Raw genomic sequence first — 21,352 nt, forward strand, 5'->3', positions numbered from 1 at the left:
CAGAGCCTTGCTGCACTGATGCTGGATTTCATGCCTTGCAAGCACTGGTGAGCTGCAGAGATGGTCCGGAGTCTCTGCTGCGGCTTGTGGTTCAGGCTGAGTCCCAGGCACAGCTGCGGCCCTGGTGACACCGTTCCCAGCCAGAGCTGTTGTGGGCAGCTGTTGGTACCCAGCTGGCAGGAACTGGAGATGCTCGTGCCTTGCTGCCAGTTGCCGGAGGGGAGACTGCCCGTGGGTGGCCGAGAGGATGCACAGGCAGCTTGGGGTCACTGAGCCTGGCAGCCTTTGCTGCGTCTGTAGGCATGCCCTGGCCAGGATCGCAGCAGCCCCAGCTTCACAGCCTCCTTCATGCCCGTTGTTCTCCCTGACGGGTAGAAGACTCTCCGTGACACCTTGGGGGCAGGGAGAGGTGGGGGCTGGACACCCAGCTTCAGGCAGGACGCCTGACTTGAAGGCAGCTAAACTGAAGGGCTGTGCATTGAGTCAGTGGTGCTTTACCTCTTTCTAGTTGTGGTTCTGGTACCTTGGTCATGCTTTTCCTCTTGTTTTGGGAGACCGTGGGCTCTTCTATGCCTCAGCTAACACTGGTGAAGGACTTTACTAAATACGCGTGCTTCCCAGGCAGGGTTTTGCCCTCTTCTGGAGGGACCTATTTGGGTTGGAGGTCGTGACCTCCCACTGCCACATTTGTCTTTGTCCTATTTTCACCTAATTTTCTGTTGATGTCAGCGGATGGCAAGGTCTTGTCAGCTTGCATTCTCTCGCGACCAAAACTTTCCTCACTTGAAGGCTCTGTTCTGCATTGCTTAGATAATGGTGTTCTTACTGCTCTCTGGTCTTTGTTTCCCGGCTTTCCTAAGGCTGCCTCCCTTCATGAGAAGTCCCTTCATGCATAACTGCTTCAGAGAGTGGGTCAGCTTGACCGGAACTTTGTGCACAGATTTGTTTTACGTGTAGTTACCCTCTAAACCAGAGTGTAGTAATTTGGGAGTTGAGACAACAACTTCCCCCTTTTGGGCTTATTTTGGTCCCAGACCAGTGCGTTTTCTTGACACTCAGGTGGAGCCTGAGTGACTCCAGCCCTACACGTTGTAGTCACTATTGGTATTGCGTGCCCTGTGAGGTGTGGCAGTACCTGGGAGGCGGGTGACTTTGGGGCGGAGGTGTGTGATTTCATGGGAGCTTCTCTGTTCTGTTTGTTTACAGGCCTGGCTGCAGGCGATGGATATGCAGCTTCCCAGCGGGGTGCCAGGGCTGACGGGCTGGGAGACGGCATGGGTACGTGATGGCTTCTTACTTGGAGAGCTGCCCGCTCCAAGCCCAAATGTGAGCGAGGCGTCCCTTGCAGGTGTGGGAGTATAGACCTTTGTCATTGCGTGTGCCATGTCATGACATGATCCCCTCAAAGGTTCTGCTCTTCCGTTGTGCCAGCGTCTGTCACAGTGCATGTCACAAACTTCTCATGGGTGTTTGGTTGCAGCTGTGGCTCCAGCTCCTGGTCTGGATCCTGTGCTGGAGCTCACCTGGTATGCCAGGGGCGCATCGTCAGTCCTGGCTGAGTTCACAGACGAAGCACTCCTGCTAAGTATCTTATTAGTGAGAGCTTTAACTTGATACTTTCTTTCACGTGCCTCAAGGAAGAAAACCTGTTGGCAATACAGAGAAGCCTCCCCACGTGTCATCGCCAGACCTAGAGGAAATCATGAAAGATCTGGATAAAGCAGCACCAGGTGGGTATACGTCCCTCTGAACCAGAGAAGTTGGGAAGCTGAGGGCAGAGGCATGTGTGGAGAAGCCGTAGCCTCCACAAGCAGAAAGGGATCGATCAGAGCCTTGCTGCACTGATGCTGGATTTCATGCCTTGCAAGCACTGGTGAGCTGCAGAGATGGTCCGGAGTCTCTGCTGCGGCTTGTGGTTCAGGCTGAGTCCCAGGCACAGCTGCGGCCCTGGTGACACCGTTCCCGGCCAGAGCTGTTGTGGGCAGCTGTTGGTACCCAGCTGGCAGGAACTGGAGATGCTCGTGCCTTGCTGCCAGTTGCCGGAGGGGAGACTGCCCGTGGGTGGCCGAGAGGATGCACAGGCAGCTTGGGGTCACTGAGCCTGGCAGCCTTTGCTGCGTCTGTAGGCATGCCCTGGCCAGGATCGCAGCAGCCCCAGCTTCACAGCCTCCTTCATGCCCGTTGTTCTCCCTGACGGGTAGAAGACTCTCCGTGACACCTTGGGGGCAGGGAGAGGTGGGGGCTGGACACCCAGCTTCAGGCAGGACGCCTGACTTGAAGGCAGCTAAACTGAAGGGCTGTGCATTGAGTCAGTGGTGCTTTACCTCTTTCTAGTTGTGGTTTTGGTACCTTGGTCATGCTTTTCCTCTTGTTTTGGGAGACCGTGGGCTCTTCTATGCCTCAGCTAACACTGGTGAAGGACTTTACTAAATACGCGTGCTTCCCAGGCAGGGTTTTGCCCTCTTCTGGAGGGACCTATTTGGGTTGGAGGTCGTGACCTCCCACTGCCACATTTGTCTTTGTCCTATTTTCACCTAATTTTCTGTTGATGTCAGCGGATGGCAAGGTCTTGTCAGCTTGTATTCTCTCTTGCGACCAAAACTTTCCTCACTTGAAGGCTTCGTTCTGCATTGCTTAGATAACGGTGTTCTTACTGCTCTCTGGTCTTTGTTTCCCGGCTTTCCTAAGGCTGCCTCCCTTCATGAGAAGTCCCTTCATGCATAACTGCTTCAGAGAGTGGGTCAGCTTGACCGGAACTTTGTGCACAGATTTGTTTTACGTGTAGTTACCCTCTAAACCAGAGTGTAGTAATTTGGGAGTTGAGACAACAACTTGCCCCTTTTGGGCTTATTTTGGTCCCAGACCAGTGCGTTTTCTTGACACTCAGGTGGAGCCTGAGTGACTCCAGCCCTACCCATTGTAGTCACTATTGGTATTGCGTGCCCTGTGAGGTGTGGCAGTACCTGGGAGGCGGGTGACTTTGGGGCGGAGGTGTGTGATTTCAGGGGAGCTTCTCTGTTCTGTTTGTTTACAGGCCTGGCTGCAGGCGATGGATATGCAGCTTCCCAGCGGGTTGCCAGGGCTGACGGGCTGGGAGACGGCATGGGTACGTGACGGCTTCTTACTTGGAGAGCTGCCCGCTCCAAGCCCAAATGTGAGCGAGGCGTCCCTTGCAGGTGTGGGAGTATAGACCTTTGTCATTGCGTGTGCCATGTCATGACATGATCCCCTCAAAGGTTCTGCTCTTCCGTTGTGCCAGCGTCTGTCACAGTGCATGTCACAAACTTCTCATGGGTGTTTGGTTGCAGCTGTGGCTCCAGCTCCTGGTCTGGATCCTGTGCTGGAGCTCACCTGGTATGCCAGGGGCGCATCGTCAGTCCTGGCTGAGTTCACAGACGAAGCACTCCTGCTAAGTATCTTATTAGTGAGAGCTTTAACTTGATACTTTCTTTCACGTGCCTCAAGGAAGAAAACCTGCGGACAATGCAGAGAAGCCTCCCCACGTGTCATCGCCAGACCTAGAGGAAATCATAAAAGAGCTGTATAAAGCAGCACCAGGTGGGTATACGTCCCTCTGAACCAGAGAAGTTGGGAAGCTGAGGGCAGAGGCATGTGTGGAGAAGCCGTAGCCTCCACAAGCAGAAAGGGATTGATCATTTTTTGGACATTTCTAACCTCCTGTGAGATTGCCGTGACTGTGCAGGACTCACTAACGTGCAGATTTTTTCGACAGGAGTAGAAGGCCAGAGCAGCTCAGATGCTGAGGATCATAAAAGTTTCCGGAAGTACTGCATTGAAGGTGCTGTGGCAGTTTTGGGCTCCGTCCTATATGGGATGGTGTTGTGTTGTGTCATCGTTGTGTGGAGGAAGAGGAGACGGTGAGTTGTTGGGGTTTTTTTCCCCAAACTTCCATATTAGCTGGCTGCTTTAAGCCATGAAGCATTTCGTGGTAGGGTCTTCTGGAATGCCGAGTTAGTTACTGGCCAAAGTCCGCTGAGAATTCTGCGGTGAGGTGTTTGACCGCGCCTCTCAATTCTTGGGTTAGCTACGTGTTACCTTGCTAACTTGCTAAGCAAGTGTTTGCTAGAAGCAACCCTGCCTCGACAAGAGCAGACCAGGTGACAGATATGGGCAGAGCAAGGTCAGAAAGTCAAAACAACGAGGGATGAGGCTGCCCCAGAAAGGGAGAAATGCCAGAGCGGCATCTCTCTCCCTACCAGTGAGCCTAGGAGAAGAAATCACCCTGCTAGGTGATGCCTTAAATCCCAGGTGTTCACCTCAGCCAAGATGTCCAAGCAACTGGGATTGGTGAGGAAGCTGTCAAGTTTTCTTTGGAGAAAGAGAGTCAATCTGTCCCATGTGCTTTCCAGCACTGCCAGTGTGCGTGTTGTCAGCACGGGCAGGGGTTTTGCCTGCGCAGGGCTCTGGATACGTATTCTGCAGAGAGCATCCTCTCTTCAGAGCACCCCACCGAACAGAGAGCCGAGGCTGTCCCCTTGTCTGGTCAGGGATGGACAGGGGAGCTGAGTGCTGGACTCCACAAGCATGCTGAGAGAGAGAACAGGAGGCTCTCCTAGCCCTGCAGTGCCGTGCCCAGCTTTGCTCCCCTCAGTCTGCTGGAGTCAGGTCTCCTTTCCAGCGTGGGCAGAGCAGGCAGGTCAGGATGGTCAGGGCCGAGAGGAGACAAGCCATGGGCAGGCGAGCAGAGCCCCAGCCGACGGGTGCAAGGAGCCCACTTTTTGAAGAGAGCTCTCTGTGCCCACAGCTCCCATGTGCACCCCACAGTGCACCGGGTACTGCCCCCACCCTAACCCCCATACAGCACCACAGCTGCCGTAGGGTCTCAGCAGCCTCCTCTCTCCACAGGCGCCTCGCTGCGAGAAAACAGGCCAACAGCAGCAGCTGACCCTTGCGCTCAGACAGCCGTCCTGCACATCCCAGCATGTACTGAGAGCCAGACCCGGCACCAGCACCCATCATCCATGCCTGGAAAACTGGACCATCTGCCACAGAGTACCAGGGAACTGGCCCCCTACCAGTTCAGCACAGCCACCAGGCTTCAGTGGTCAACCATGTATTGCTGAAGAACAGCACAAAAATAAACACAGAGCAGTAGCACAATTGCCTCGGTCTTAACAACAACAAAAGCAGGAACTTGCAAGTTGTGGGCTGTAGTCTGGGCTGAGGCATGGGGTTTCTGACAGGCCAGTCAGACATGCTCCCCACACCCATTGTATTGAAATTATGGGTGAGAGCATGTGAGGAAGTTGTGAAGAGGGTCTATACTGCCACACCTGCAAGGGACGCCTCGCTCACATTTGGGCTTTGAGCGGGCAGCTCTCCAAGTATAAAGCCATCACCTACCCATGCCGTCTCCCAGCCCGTCAGCCCTGGCACCCCGCTGGGAGGCTGCGTATCCATCGCCTGCAGCCAGGCCTGTAAACAACTTGAAGTGAGAACCACAAACAGAAGTCCTTCCTGGCACCTTCTCTGGTGGAGCTGTGTATGGGTGGTGCCATGGAGCATTTTGGCTCTGGCTGAGTGCACTGCTTTAGCTGCAGCCTCTCCGAGTGATTCTTTATAACTTAATCCTGTCAGCGAGGAGAAGCGTCCAGCTCTGCCACTGAAGGCAGCAGCCTCCAGTCACCAGGCTGCTCCCTACAGGAAGCAATCCCGACTGCCTGGATCTCGCCGCTGAGAGGCTGTATTTAAAAATGAAGTGTTTTCCAGCAAGGGAAACAAGGCTTGAGCACTCATACTCTGGCTGGTGACTCTCCCAGGCAGCTGCATGTTCCCAGTCCCTCAGCAGGACAGGTGTAGCCAGAGCCCTGTCAGAGTCAGCAGAAAAACACGCTAGCCCTATTCCTGCAGGACCTACAGACGCCGGGGCGGCTCCAGGGGGCTCTGCAAGTCGGGGTGCCCGGTGCCCGTGCCCGGGGCACCTGCCGGCGCCTCTTTCCCTCCTTAGCTCTCAGCTCCCCCCCAGGGCTGCCCCGGCCAACCCTGACTCCAGCTGCCCCGGGGCCTGGCACAGCGGGGGGCTGGAACCTCCCCACAGAACCCCCGGGCAGCCAGCAGGCAGCAGACACCCCTGTGCCAGCCCAAGGGGCATCCCTCACCCCACGGCCGGCCACAGGTCCCCTCAGCCGGGCCACAGCCCCAGCACAGGCTGTGCCTGCCCAGCCCAACATGGCTGCCAGGAGGCTGAGGGTGGGCAGTGGCAGCTCCCAGCATGCCCCGGGAACAGCCTGGCCATGGGGTGGTGCCAGGCCTACAGCTCCCAGCATGCCCCGGGAACAGCCTGGCCATGGGGTGGTGCCAGGCCTACAGCTCCCAGCATGCCCCGGGAACAGCCTGGCCATGGGGTGGTGCCAGGCCTACAGCTCCCAGCATGCCCCGGGAACAGCCTGGCCATGGGGTGGTGCCAGGCCTACAGCTCCCAGCATGCCCCGGGAACAGCCTGGCCATGGGGTGGCCCCGGGCCTACAGCTCCCAGCATGCCCTGGGAACAGCCTGGCCATGGGGTGGCCCCGGGCCTACAGCTCCCAGCATGCCCCGGGAACAACCTGGCCATGGGGCGGCCCCGGGCCTACAGCTCCCAGCATGCCCCGGGGCACGCCTTCTCCCAGCAGGCCATGGGACATCCCTGCCCAGCAGTCAGGCCCTGGGAGGACACCAGCCCCCAGCCCGGGCCCTGTAGGCGCCATGGCCCCTTCCCGGGACTGCCCGAGCACAGGCCCCGGCCCCGGAGCCCCCGTGGGCAGAGACGAGGGGAAGGGAGGCACTGAGCGGCAGGGAGAGGTGGGTCAAGGCGGAGGGGTGGCCGGAGAGGGGCAGGGAGAGCGGGGGGGGCTGGGCAGGGATGGAGAAAGGACAGGGACTGACGAGGAGCGGGCAGAGGGATGCAGCGGGACAGAGACAGAGGGGCAGGGGGGTGCCGCAAGGGATGCAGGATCAGCAGCAGGAGAGAGGGCTAGGGAGAGGAGCGGAGGGGCGGGAAGGGGGACGGAGGCACAGACCAGCAGAGGCAGGGCGAGGGGACAGGATCCGTGAGCGGCTTGTGACTTTGGCAGTGGGCAGCAAAGCTGCTTCTGTGGGTCTTTCCTTTCCCCCTCTGCCCTTATCCCCTCCCCACCCTTCCCCTCGGTGAGGCTGTGTCTGTGGTGTGCCTGCTCTGGTGAAAGGAGCTCCTGCACCAGCCTGAGGGCAAAAGAAGAGGGGCAAGGAGCGAGCTTAGTTTGTCGCAGTCCTTAGTTTGCAGGTTTCATGTATCGGCCCTCTTCAGAAAACACAGCGTGTCTGTGTGTCAGTGGTGCCGGCAGATTTTTATTCTTTATAGCAATTCCTTTAAATACCGGGCTTCATGCAGAAGGTTCACACGGTGCTGTGCTTGTAGTAAACGGAATTGCTTTTATGCATGCTGCATTCTGGAGGTGGCAAGTGCCAGGTTAGAGATGAAGATGGAAATGAAAGCAAGTGACGCACACGCAGTGGTGATCCTGCCACAAGCATGCTGTGTATTGGCCTGGGAGAACGCTGCAGGGACTCTCAGAAGTCAAGGTTTTCAGTGCTGTTTCTGTGTTTGATACCCAAGGGATGGCTTCCCTCTGCATGCATTTCTGGGCAGGCGTGTGCGTGGAACATAGGGGTGTCTCTGTGCCGTAAGTGGGACTGATGGCAGCTTTTCATTTCATTCCAACTCAAAAGTAAAGAAAGATTGTACCTGCAAAAGAATTCAAACAGCCGTCTTTGTTTCCCAGAGCGAGCATACAAGCATGGGGGAGCGGTTTGCAGGTTCAGAACTTCAGCCAGCTCTGGATGGTAAACCCTCAGGAGAGGAAAGAGAAGCCCCACTTTTTTAACTACAGCTCTGCTTCCCTTAATGTGTCTTCTTGTTAGATTGTGTCGGTAGTCAGATTAAAAGCACATGATTAAACTGTGCTTGTTCATGAAGATATTTGAGGGTTATTTACGGCCTTAAATCCTCTTACGAGTGGGGCACTCTGTTGCCCTGTGGGCAGTACAATGTCGTGACTGGTAATTTTCCTTTTCTTGCCTAGTGTACGGATGCATTTCTGAAGGCGAGTGTTGGGTCTTATTGGCGCCGCACAAGAAACCAACGTGTGAAACCCAGACATTCACTGTTAGAAACAGGAAGAAGCTATGGGCCCTTGCTTCAGATTCTGCAAAAGATGTACCAAGGCTGAGGAAAGTGGCAAAAAGGGAAGAAATGCCGTAGCATAACTTTGGGATGGCAGGTGAGGTTTCCATCAGTGTTCCTCAAACGTAGCAGCCTCATTTGGTTTGCGGATGTGGTATTGAACTCAAACTGCGAGACTGGTTTCCTTTATTGCGGGTGGTACTGTAGCGCACGTACCTTTCATGTCCCAAGGAAGTTGCCAAGGCTGTAGTTAACCTTCCGCAGAACCACCTCAAATTTTCCGTAGCGCGTGATTTCCTTCAACAGTCAAGTCCAGGTCTGTGGCATACAATAACCCCTACCCCGTTTGGGATCTGGATGTGGTTGATTTTTAATTCAGACTTATCTGCTGTTAGAGATGTTTGGGTTTTGGTCCAAATAGGGAAATGCTGATTGTGTGCATTCTTTTGCTTTTTCCATAGTGTTGTTCCATGTTTAGTCATTTGTTCCTTACAAAAATAATGTATGGGTGTCTATGAAGCTGGAGGTGTTTACGTTCTTGTGGCTGAATGTAGCAGTGGAGCTATCTTGCTGTACTTAAAGCAAGAGCAGCTTAATGTAACTTCACTTAAAATCTGGTCTTGGTAGGCAAATCCTACCCTGATAAGCATTTAAAACAAGCAAACAAAAAATTCAAATCTGTGACAAGGTATAGGTGGAGCACCTGAACTGGTGCAAGGCAGCAGTTCTCTCGCTGATACCCACACATTGCAGGTTGCCATCACGACCTTGAAATAGTGCGCCATTAATGTTAACTACTAGCAGCGACCTTGAAATAGTGCGCCATTAATGTTAACTACTAGCAGCTTGTGAACCTAACAGTCAAGGTAGAAAATAATTTCCCACTGCCACCTTTTTTTAGTTTTCTTTTATGTTTTAAAGTGTCTGATTTGATACTTTCCGGTGTATTTGAAACCTGTGTCATATCCTACGTAGTTTGTGACAAGTGTGTGGCAGATGGGACTTTTCTGCTTGGAGAGGTGGTGAGATGGAGAGTGGAGAATGGTTATATGGCACAAGCGCAGAAGTATAAAAAGGGATTAAGAGGCTTGTGTACCTTGCTGCCAGTTCAGTGGCATGAGAATTCCTGTAACGACAAATTCCTTCTGGCTCTGAAGGAAGGAACGTGCCAGCCTGCTGAGTTTCCAACCAGAGCAACACTAGCAACGGATGTTGTTCTCAAATGGTGAGGTGGTTGTAAGCTTCATCAGTAGTAGAAGCTGTGGAGAAAGTCAGGAATCGTCTGCCGTTCTGCAAGTCAAGTGCTTGGCTCTTTTGTCACTAGTGTTGATTTAAGGGTGCATCGCTTATAAAGAGCACTTGACCTTTGTAATTCTCCATACTGCTAAGTTCTGGGTGCCATCAGAGAACCACTGTGCTGTGAAGGCCCTGTAAACATACGGCGATGTTTGTGTTTATCCATTTTGCCTTCCCTTAGATGATGTTATTTTGTCATTTGAAACCTTAGTGGCAGGATTTGGGGCTTTATCCTGATCAGGCATCTAAGGGCCAGCTCTCGGCTGCAGCTGCAGCAGAAGTGTTCAGGTGGTTTGAGCACCAAATGAAACTTCCACTTGGCTGTCATTTTGGCTTTTCCCTTCCTCTTTAAAATTTATATTTTAATTAAGAGTTTTAAGTATTTGGCTTCCTTACAGAAAAAACCCCCAGTGCTATCCTTGTCCTGTTATGATAAGGCCCTAATCTGGAGGGCAGAAAGCGGAGACCACCAGGAAGATGTTGAGAGGAAGGGGAAGAATGTTAGAGCCGTGAGTTGGGTGTTCTGAGATCTGAGGAGATGGAAAAGGTGCCTCCCAGGTAGCTAAAGGGAAGCACAGGAGAGCAGCTGGGAGCCAGAAGTGTGGTGTGGGCATATGGAAGTGCTACGCTGTGGTGTGTTAGGCAAATTATTTTTAGGAACTTTCTCATTTGTTGTCATTTCCCAGGCTCCTGAGGTGCAGGAATGCTGGAGGCAAGAAGCTGCCAGCATCAACTACGTGGAAAATGAACACTTCTATCTCCATTTCACTTTCCTCACTTCTGTGTTGCGGTGGCAGGGCAGTACAGACCCTGACCCGGACCCGGACCCTGACCCTGACCCTGCGAGTACGCAGGCAGCTTGTGTGGCCAGTGCCGGTGTTGTTCTGGCACAGAGGATCAAGCGCTTCCTGCTTCAGAGCTGTCAGGCTGACACTCTTCAGCACTCAATGAAGCTCTAAATTACAGCTAAAGGAGGACAGAAATTTTGCTTCAGAGCTTGATAATGTCGTTCTGATCCATCCTTTTGCTTGTTCAGTGGCTACAGAAGGGAACCACTGCCTTGGTAGGGGCATCCATTGAGTTCTTCGTGTGTGATATTAGAGGATCATTGTGTCTGTTTACGCATGAGACCATTACAGCAGGTGTTTTGAAGATGTTCACGTGTGGTACATAAAACCTTTGCCAGTAAAACAGTAAATCCACGCAGTGGGGTCTAAAGCACACAGATCCAGTGCGATCCTCCAAAGAGCTTTGAAAGTGTCTCCCCAAGGGTACAGACCTGGCTGTTGGTGATTCTGTTGAACTGCCAGTTGCTTGGTTGAAGTTGCTATGTCAGAAGTCATCTTCTGGGGGCCGAATGCTGCAAATGGTAGAATGTTTAAGGAAGCAAATGAATAACCTTCAGACTTGATTTTACTCTTTTAACAGATTGTACACAAATGGGAGGCCTGAGCAGGCTGCCTTTAGCAGGGGAACGTGACCTGACTGCACGGGAGGCAAGGAACTCCCTTCTCTCGCTGACCATGAGCCCTCAGTTTCAAGGCAGATGTGAAGAGGAATATTTGACCCGTGGGAAATGCAACTTCAGATACGTAAGCCAGGTGGGACTGCCATGTGAGCCCTGTGATAGGAGCCGTGTATCCCAACCGTGAACGTAGAGGCTGGGCCCAGTTTTTAGCTTGGTTCAATATGAGCTCTGCTGACTGATTCTGTGATCAAGAGCAGGCAAGTCTGCCCCCTGAGAGGATGTTGTCGTGGGTGGAAGGGTTGAAGTGCAGTGACTGCGTCAACAAACAGGTGGTTTGAAAAGTCTTTTGGGCAAGGATCTGGTACGCTGGTGTAATGCCTTTTCCCTTTACAAAGGTGTCCAGTAAACACAAGTGTTCCTGCATGTGTCCAGTAGCGCAGAGACCTCTGTACTTTCTTTGGACTGATTGTTGTGTAAGATCTGGGGGTTTTGGGACAGTTCTGAAAATTGTTCAGAAGGTGTCTTGAATGTTGGGTGAAATGGGTCATCACTTCCATAAACCTCTAGCCTGTAAAGAAGAGCCATGGATGTAAGGAGATTTTCTTTTTTTCTCTCCTTATTGTTACTGGGAGGAAAAGCAGTGATTAACTATTGACCTGTGATACCCCCAGGTGCAGACTGTGCAGTGCATTTGAGGTGGATCGCTCCTGTACTGCCAAGACTGAGCCCAGACTCCTCGATGCTTTGCACACTGGCACTGGAAGTCCTTGTGCAGCTGTGGGTACTGGCTTTCTGTGCTGCAGTGTGAAAAACACAAAACACCGGGGTTGGGGTTTGCAGAGAAGTGGGAAAAAGTTGATTATTTTGTGCTAGGAAGAGAATGTCCTGTAGTTTTCAGACTTTGCACCTCTCCACTTGGAATTTAAAAGCTGCTTTTAACTCTGCTGCTATGTTTCAGTGGGCGGGAAGGTGTCTTGTAGTTAGAGATGATCCGTTCCCTTAAGAAGGATCTTTCCCTTCTGAGTTGAGCTTTCTTGGCTTTACATAAAAGTGCCTCAAGCTGTACGATTTGAGATGGCAGTGAAGGAGTTACATCTACGTGGGGATTTAGAGACTAATCCAAAAGTATGTTGCCCTATCGTTTTAGTATATGAACTTTCTAATCAGGATTTGCTGGGTTTTGAGCAGCAGACCCATTTTGCATGTGCCTACATAAACCCCATTTTTCAGACAGACACATGCATTATGGTTTGTGATGCAATATTTACTTGATTCTTAAGCCGTACTGTGCAGTGCTCTTCTGGGCTTGTCGTAGTCCTTTGAAACACAGCCCTGTGCATCAAGGGGGCAAGCTGTGTCACCTGCTTTCCCCCACAACATAGAGCAATGTAACTGTCATGGCTGAACAAAACTAGTTGAGGGCTGCTGTTCAAATCATGGTGGGCCAGGAATCAGCCCATGCTTACTAGTAAGTTTAATTATCCTATGCCACCTGAGGGGCAGGACAGTGTCAGGGCACTTTCCCAGGGAATAAAACTGGACGTGTCTGCTTCTCTCCAAGGGTCCGCTGTGTACAAAGCATCCTTCAGCACAATCTGGGTGCCTGGTGTTCTCAAAAGGACCCAAAGGGATGAAGTTCACTCCCGCTGCCTGCGTGACAGCAGGAATTATGTCTGCAGCTGTGCTTCTGTGCACTTCGAAACTGCCTCCGTTTCTTTGCTTAGCCAACCAGAGAAAAAAGCCAAAAAAACCCCCTAAGCTTAGTTGGCAACAGTGTCTTGCTGTCCTCTCTGAAGGAAGTAATTTACCATCATCTCGCAACTTGTCAAACGTGCACCAAGTGTGAAGAAGAACATGACGTGCACTGTCCTAAGCTCTCAGCAGGTCAGGTTTTGCTGTCCTCTGGAAACTGTCTAGCTCTTCAGTTTTTCTCCACAACGGACACATTGTTTGGGGTAGTGATGAGGTGGCCCCCCAGATGCCCCAGCTTTGTTTCTAAGTGCTATTAAAGTATTTTGCCTCCTGGAGAGACTGTGTTCCTCATGAGGAACGGTTACTTCTCAATGAAGCGACCCCCTTTCCATCTAAAGGGATGGAGCTTGAGACTGTGGAGGTGGAGGTGCTTGGTGAGGGAGGCAGTCAGGCAGTGCCAGTCTGGGGTGCCCAGCTGTGCAGGGCAGTGACGGCACCTGTGTGCCTGGCGAACGCTTCTTTTGCGGTGTTGCAGGGAGAAGGTGTGAGGGTGCTGGGAGAGAGCCGGCACCCCTGGGAATGACAGCAGCTAAAGGTGAGGGCTGGCTGCGTGGGCAGCAAAGGGTGAGCCAGCCATTCCCTTTGCAAATGCAGTGGAGAGGGAGTGAGCCCCTCCATCAGCGCAGCAACGTCTGCTGGGGCAGGGCCAGAGGCACGGTGCCCAGGGCGGGGCTGGCAGGGGGTCTGAGAGAGCCACTCCGCCACCGCCTTGCTTACTGAGCCTGTGGGGAAATCACTTTGGGGCAGCGATTAAAAAGTGCGAGCAAAGTTTTTAGGTCCAATTGGAACACTGAGAAGGGGTTCGGGGCCTTTCTCAGAGCGCCACACGTTGCATAGTCATGTGTCATACACAGATTTGGTGGCTGGTTTCTGGCTTCTAATGCAAACGCGTACGCATCCTCAGTAGCACTGCTGAAGTGTTTTACGGACTACGCATGCTCCCCAAGTGGGATTTTGGCCTCTTTGGGGCAGAACTATTTCAGTTAGAGGTCACCATCTCCCACTGCCACAATTATCTTTGTCCTATTTTAAACTCATTTTCTGTTGATGTCAGTGGATCCCAAGACCTGATCAGCTTGTGTTCTCTTGCAGCCAGAACTTTCCTCATTGGAAGTCTTCTTCCTGCGCAACTTAGATAACGGTGCTCTTTTCACTACCTGCTCTTTGTTTCTCACCCCTGCCAAGGCTGCCTCCCTTGATGAGAAGTCCCTTCATTTGTAAATACTTTAGAGAGTGGGTCAGCTCGGTGGAGGTGTCACCTCGACAGAGGGGAAGGTGGAGCGTCAGGTCTCTGCATGTGGCAGGGCTGCATTAACCCTCATCTCCCGCTGCGTGAATGACCGCAGGCAGAGGCACTGTGCAAGGAACATCAAACCTTTAATGAATTAAGACAGACAGATCTGGTAGAGGGCCGGGGCTGCAGTGGGCAGGTGCAGGTCACACATCAGAGGGATCTGTGCTCCACACCTTCTCTATCAATATATCAACGGTGACTGGGGCAGCGTGGAGCACCTTGTCTCCTGGTGTTCCTCAGGGTTCTGGCTCGCTTGGTGGGCACATAGTTGCTATTGGATGCCCTCTGCTTGCTGCTGCCCCAGTGGCATCCCTGTGTGGCTTCCCCTCCCAGAGGGTTTTGGAGCTTTTTGCCACCGGGCACACCACCATCTTCTTGCTCTTCTTGGGTGGCGTGCTGCCCCATGGGGACATCTCTGGCATCCCGAGGGTGTCAGCCAATGTGGGGCGCTTGGCCTGTTTACCAGCAGCCTTGCCTGATCTGGGCACCACCCGGCAGGAGGAGATGCCCGGTGGTGGTGGCAGGCGGGTCAGAATGACCCGGGGCTGCCTCCGCAGCACCTCTTCCACCAGCTGGGCCATGCGGGGCGGATGATGCTGGGGTGCAGTCAGGGGGCTGGCCAGGGGACTATTCAGCAGGATCTGCTGAGGACACTCTGGGAGACCCTTGTGGGGACCCTCTGAGCATCCCTTCAAGGGGCTCTCCTCTGAAGTGTCCATAGGACCCTCCTGAGAGGGCTCCATGGGGCTCTCTGGCAGCCGGGTGGGGAAGACCGCTGCCAGCCCACCCTGCTTGCCTTTGGCGTCCAGCAAGGGGGATGTTGCCACCCTCTGCCAGGAGGGGTTGGTGTCCTCCTGCATTGCGGCCACCACTTGGTCCTCGGGACAGTTGCCCTCCATCATGCACTCCAAGAGGTCAGGGATCCTGTTGAGGGTGGTGGTCAAGACAGGGACATCAGGGACACGACGGTCGGTGTCCTCGCTGTCCCCCAGCCCTGCCACCAGCGATTGCTCCTTGGAGCAGCCGCCCTTTGCCACGTACTCTGAGAACTCCGGGAACTTGTTGAGGAGGGTGGTCAAGCAGGAGCCGCTGAGAACTTCAGGGAGCTCCAGGATGCTGTCGAGCCAGGCGAGCGGGTCACTGCTGTCCATGGCGGACGAATGCTCATCCTGAAACTGCAGATTGTCCTCTGCCAGCTGAGGGCAGGCCTCGTTGAAGGCATCTGGCCCCAGCTCGGGCAGGTCCAGGAGGTTCTCTGGGCTTGGTGGGGTGGTCACCACTTCTGAAAAAGCAAACGAAGCCAAGCCACCCCCAGGGTGATGCAAGCCTTCCTTGGTGCAGGTCACCCCCTATGGGCTCTGCCACCCTGCAGACCTCACCTTGGTGCTTGGTCCTGCTTCTGCCAGAGAGCATATCCAGGGCGGGCTGGCAGGGGGTGGCAGCAGGGATGCCATCCTCACTGGCCACCACGTCGTTGTTAAAGGCCTCCAGCAGCTTCTGGGCACTGCCAGGATGGGTGCGGAGCACAGGGGAGACCTGCACGCAGTGCTGAGCCGCAGGGTGTTGGGGTGGCAGGGGCCCAGCATGGGCAGGGACGTTCAGCACAGTGCAGCCCGTAGGGTAGAGGGGCTGCCCCTGGCCCACGTCCCATGGGCCCAGCCCCACTGGCTGGTGGGGCACAAGTGTCCCCATTACCACTTGCTTTCCCCGGCCATAGGCAGGGGGACAAGGAGCAGGCAGAGGGGGCAGCTGCACACCGCTGGGGAGCTGCAGCACGTGTGGCAGCTGCACGACCTGCCCCGAGTGCCCCAGGGGCCCCTGCACCCCCTGCCAGGTTGCCAGGGCGGGCTGGTGGGTGATGGTGTGGAGCTGGGAAGGCCGAATGGTGATCAGCAGCCCCGGGACAGAGGGCAGCACACCAGCAGTGACCGGTGGCGGCATGGTCAGGGTGGTGAAGCTCATGCCGGGCACCTCTGGTCCTGTCGGCAGCTGGAGGGGGAACCTCTCTGTGGGCAGAAGCGAAGGGGGGTGATGGGGTGAGATGCTGGCCGGCACAGCTGGTTGGGGGTTACCCGGAGGGCAGGAGCACCACGAGGAGCATGCTGCTCTATGCCGTGGCAGTTGGACAGCGTGGCGTTTGTTGGGGCAAACAGTGTTCTGGGGTTCCGTCTCCATGGCGATCATTATGCCAGCACCTGGGTCAGCCAGCGTTGTGACGGTTTGACTTTTAATGACAGAACAACTTCCCATCTCAATGGTTTCCCATCCTGCTGATGCTTTCCTGCCCTCAGCGCTGATTTCTCACCCCCACCATAGTTTCCCATCACAACTGTTTTTTGGTTTGGGAGTTGAGTTTCATGTCAAAGGGGAGTTTTCACCTAAATTTCTGTTGATGTCAGTGGATCCCAAGACCTGGTCAGCTTGTATTCTCTTGCAGCCAGAACTTCCCTCATTTGAAGGCTTCTTTCTGCCTTCTTTCAGCCAGGGCAGGGCTGGGAGGGAGTTTGATGAGCCACTCCTCTACTGCCTTGCTTAGGGACCCTGTGGGGAAATTGCTTTGGGGTGGGGGCAATTCGAGAAAACTGGGACCTCAGAGAAGCGTAGTATCACAGGAAGCTTTTTAGGGTAAGAGACAGCTATCGCTTTCAGGATGGCTGGCATTCACCATCCTAAATGTGTGCTGCCACGGCTCCCTAAGCAGCGCAGCCTGCAACCTCAGCACGTGCTGACAGGAGTAACGGGGGCTGGAGCGGAGTGGAGAGCCCGCGGCCAGGCTCTGTTATGCTCCTGCAGGAAGGGGGACTGGACGGTACCACAGAGCTGATGAGATGTCCACTGCCATGATTTTCCCTTTTATAACAAATTCTACCAGGGACGAGCAATGACGGAAAAGGCAGGAATATGGTTACGCCAGTACTTCACAGTCCCTTGAACTTGTTGTAGTTCCAGCGTACTGGGTGGATTGTGCCCAGATTCTTTCTTTTCCAGTGTGTCTGGTGGAAGAGAGGCAGCTCCTGCAACCCTCCAGACTCCTTGGAATTTAGCTTCTCGTGCTGGCCCTTGGCACTTTGACTCTGGGACTTCCAGTCCCAACTTGATCAGTGTTGCCCAAATGTTTTTCATTGCACCTGTAATGCTTTCTGGCCCTTCTGCCCCGCTGAGGATGCCATCGATGTATCGATACACTGTGGGGCCAGGTGGAATGGTGATCTGTGCTAAGGCTGTGGCCAGAGCATTGTGAGCGATAGTGGGGCAGTGTTTGTATCCTTGCGGAAAACTGTTTGAAAACATACTGAGTCCCGCTCCAGGCAAAGGCAAGCCGGGCTTTTTCTTGTGCGTGGAGCAGAATCACGAGGAATACATCTCTAACATGTAAAGCATCTAAAGCTAACCTAACATCTATGCTAACCCTAATGTCCCACAAAGATCACTGGGTTACTGACAATGAAAGGAGAGGAAACAGCACTGTGAGAACGAAAATATCCCACTAAGTCAATTTTTTTGTCTACCTATACAGCAGAAGTGTTCTTTCGTGTTAAAGTCAGAGTATGTTCTGATTTGCACTGCCCCACTAAATGGTTTTATGCTGTAAAGGTTTACTAAGAAATAATTGTTAGTGTTCTTCCTGGTTATGCACCCACATCTTATAAAGAAAAAATTAGATGATAACGTCTTTGCTGTGCTACACTGTTCTATAACTGAGAGTTAGGTTGTGTTTCATTTTAAGCATTCTCAAAAAAATACGGAGAGTTACAGCTTTTACTAACAGCACTGCGGCAAATGTGAATTCACACGTGGGCTTTTAAGCCTCACCTCAGCATGTTTGGTGTAGGAACAAACATTACAAGTACTCTAGTATTTTTGCCAGTGCTTTCCTGCACAAATTGTATTAAAAGCATAGATTCTTCTGGTCTTCCATGCAGAAAGTATGGTGAGAATAAATCTGATATTAAAATGTCAGATGTCAGAGGTTTATTTAGAAATGTCCACTACCTGTATTTTTTCTTATTTACTTGCAGCGGGTCGTAACAACCTGCAGAGAAGATATGCAAAGTACGTCATCTCTATTATTTCCATTCCTGGGTTATGACAGAATTTGGCACAGAATTTTAGATCAGTTGCAAAAAGTAATGCTGGGCCACGCATATTCAGATTGATCCATGATCCCAGGCAGCTGTATGGGATTTGGTCATTTTCTTTAATAAGTAAAGGAAAACTGCATGTATTATAGAAATGAGAATTTAGTGAGACAAAGGGCAGGTCCAGTTCCTTTTCGGCTACTACACAGAGATATTCTAACACATCAAATGAAAAGAATTTCTAAAAAGTAGACCTTTCTGAGCTGGAGAAGAGGTAGATGAAATAGAAAAGATAGAACTAAAATCTGCAGCAAAATATTGCCTCTAAAGGAAGATGTGTTGGGGTTTTTTTCTTTCACAGAAACAAACGAGCAATTACTCTGCAATTCTCCAGACTGGAAATTTGCAAAAAGCTGTGTAGTGTGGTTTTCAGTAGTATAAAAAGCAAAAGCTCTTCAGGGTTTCAAGTACATCTTTGCAACAGCTGTTAAAAAAATGCAAGCATGCAGATTGTTCCATTGTATGAAAACACCTTCATTTACTACTTATTTGTCATACAGGGAATAAACTAGCAGTGACGACTGTTGGAAAGTTTTAGGTGAATAAAAAAATCCTCCAAACCAGGAAAAATACTGTGCTATCAGGTAGCTGCAGCTTTGCTGTGTGAGCTTAATATTCACGTAGAGACTTTTTCTAAATGTGTCACTTAAGGCAGGGATGGCTTCTAATTCTAAAAAGCCATTTGCCTAGAGCAGTCGCTCATGTGCCACAGACAGGATTTTTATGCTAACACTATTAAAAAATTTCCCTAGAAAATTTTCCACCTCCTTCGAGTAAATACAACCGATGTCCCTGACTGTCTCAGTTTCCTATTCCACCATAGGTTGCTGTATTTCAAAGACAAAGTTAACCAACGGCTGGTTACTAACCGAGGGCTCAAACCAATTTTTGCAGCAGTCAGGTAGAGTGTGGCCATTTAGTCTGGACCCACTGAAGTGCCAATGTAAATATAAACAAAATAAGGTCTATCAAACTTTAGGTTCTCTAGCAAAACAACGGAAAGGATATGAAGAACTACGTCTTGTCTACTGTCCGTTTCCCATATGTGTGGTGATCGGCTCCCTGGAAAACAAGAGGCTGGGCTGGTCCTGGCTGTGCCCATGAATATGCCAGCTGAGTGCTAGGTGGTAGCAAGGAGAGCACTAGAGAAAAGCACAGACCCATTGACCCAGCACCACCGTTCTCATGTTCTTCATGCATGTGAGGCCTGTTAGCCATTGTACTTGTATTTATTCTAACACGGGACATCAGTCAACAGTCACAACACCGGTGGATTACCAGCACTTCCGTCATATGCTTCACATATAGAGTTACAGGAGAAATTTACACAGACGTGGGTACCACTAGGTTTGCTTTAATCGCCCCTCAGAGCTGGGCCACCGCCCCAGCGAGTGGCAGAGAGCAAAGGGATACAGCACGGCTTAGATACACTTATCAAATCATTAGTCAATGCCCGAAGTTTTTAGAAGTTTCCTTTGGTCTTGTCCATTCTGCAAATCCATCACCTGACCCTGTCCCTGTTGATTCATCTATTTGCTTCCAGTCTCTGCCTCGGTTCCAAGCTCCTCCTTGGATCGTGATCTTCTTTCTGCCAGCTTTAACTCACACACTCCTTCAAGCACACTTAGTCTTTGAGCAATTCCTATTCACATATACTGATTTTTTTTTCTTGAAACACCTGCGTTTCTGCGAGCACCTGTGTGCACAAGGTGATCATCTGTTGTTTCTCTGTTCTCCCACTGATTAACTGGACTGGGTGTTAAACCAGCCTTGGATTAGGGCTACACTAGGGACAAGGCCTGGTTCTGCCACTTAGCTGCTTTAGCACTTTAAATTTCTGAATTCAAAACACATTTTCTTTAACAAGCAATAACATAACAATGGAGAACAATTAACAAGGGTTTGGTCACTGCTGTGACAAAATAATGACAATTATTATTTCTGGTGTAGGTTGCTGTATGTCATATTTATGAAACCAGGATTTACCCAAAGAAAAATGTTCTATTTCACACCCACAGATGAGCTCACTGAGATGAGCATCCACGTTTTAACAAGCCTTTACATCAAAGGCTGTAAACGAGCGTCAGTCTGCCCAACCAGCTGGGAATCTTGTGTTGTTCCAGGCCCATCTTTTTGTCCCATTCAATACCTTGTCTGTGTGATTTGCCTTTGGTCTGTCCTGTGCTTTCCTGCTAAAGATTTATAGGCTTCAGTCTTCTGATACTGCTCCAGCTCCCGCATCTAATGCTCCTTATCTCTATCTGCTCCATCAAGGTATTGCTGAAACAAAGAAGTCCAAGAGTACCAGGGAGTTGCCTCCCCTTCAGGAGGAAGGGAAGCAAAACCACTTGCCAGATGAAGTGCTGATCCATTTCACCTATGCAAACAGGAAAGGAGCGAAGAAACAATGAGAATGTACGTGAGATGCAAAGACACAGGATTTCTGGATAATATTACTGTATTCTGGTGTGTGTCGTGTCCGTGTCTCCCCACCCCCCACCGCCTTTTTTTTTTAATTCAAATCACTATTCTGTTAACTCTTTTTTTTTTTAGATCAAGCTTTAACGTTCAGACCTGTAACAGCAGGGTTCCAATACGCCCTTGTTTTCGTGCCCCACAGACAAAAAGGCACTACCATTCTACAACCACCCACTTTTGCCATCTGAGAGGTGAACAAAGCATCATGGCTATTGGAAAAGAGTAGCATAAAGATAAAAGAGCCTAGGTGATATCAATTTAAGCTATCTACGTTTAGGTTAAAAGAAAACCTCAGGCTAGGAAGAAAAAAAAATATTTCACATGTGCATAATAGAATGAGCTCAACTGGAGAACCCTTTGGGGGGACCAATGAACTGAAAACCATTTAAGGAGTGGTCACAACACTTGCTAAAGGGATCCTTTCCAGAAAGAAGTTGTTTTCCCAAGTTTTTACTTGGGAAAAGTAGGAGGCAGGAGGAGGAAAGACCCCGCTCCCTTGTCCCACCTTTCAGCCCTGCCGCGTGCTCTGCACCCCTTCACTCCGGTAACGGCTCACTTTCCCGTCGCAGGGAGCGGCTATGAACACAAGAGCTCGTGATGGCTTAGTGGTGCAAGGGGAAACCTAGTGGGAGCTTCTCCTAAGCCACATATTTACACCGCTCGTTTTTCCCTACTCAAAAAGGGCAGTCTTGCAAAGTCTCTTCTCTTTTGTAAAAAAATAATTTAAAGGTGCTGTTACTAACAGCTGCTTCCAAATGCAAACA

General features: G+C 51.6%; 1 long non-coding RNA gene across 1 annotated transcript; it reads left to right on the forward strand.

Annotated features, from left to right (window-relative positions):
• The first annotated feature begins 6,673 nt into the window (after nucleotides 1–6,673).
• LOC114015970 (uncharacterized) lies at nucleotides 6,674–20,571 on the forward strand. Its single transcript, XR_008730576.1, has 4 exons — nucleotides 6,674–6,801; nucleotides 8,061–8,258; nucleotides 10,886–11,058; nucleotides 20,385–20,571. It is a non-coding gene; the product is annotated as an uncharacterized LOC114015970 (long non-coding RNA).
• Nucleotides 20,572–21,352: the final 781 nt, after the last annotated feature.

The sequence above is a fragment of the Falco cherrug genome, unplaced genomic scaffold, assembly GCF_023634085.1.
Source record: "Falco cherrug isolate bFalChe1 unplaced genomic scaffold, bFalChe1.pri scaffold_35, whole genome shotgun sequence".
Lineage (NCBI taxonomy): Eukaryota > Metazoa > Chordata > Aves > Falconiformes > Falconidae > Falco > Falco cherrug.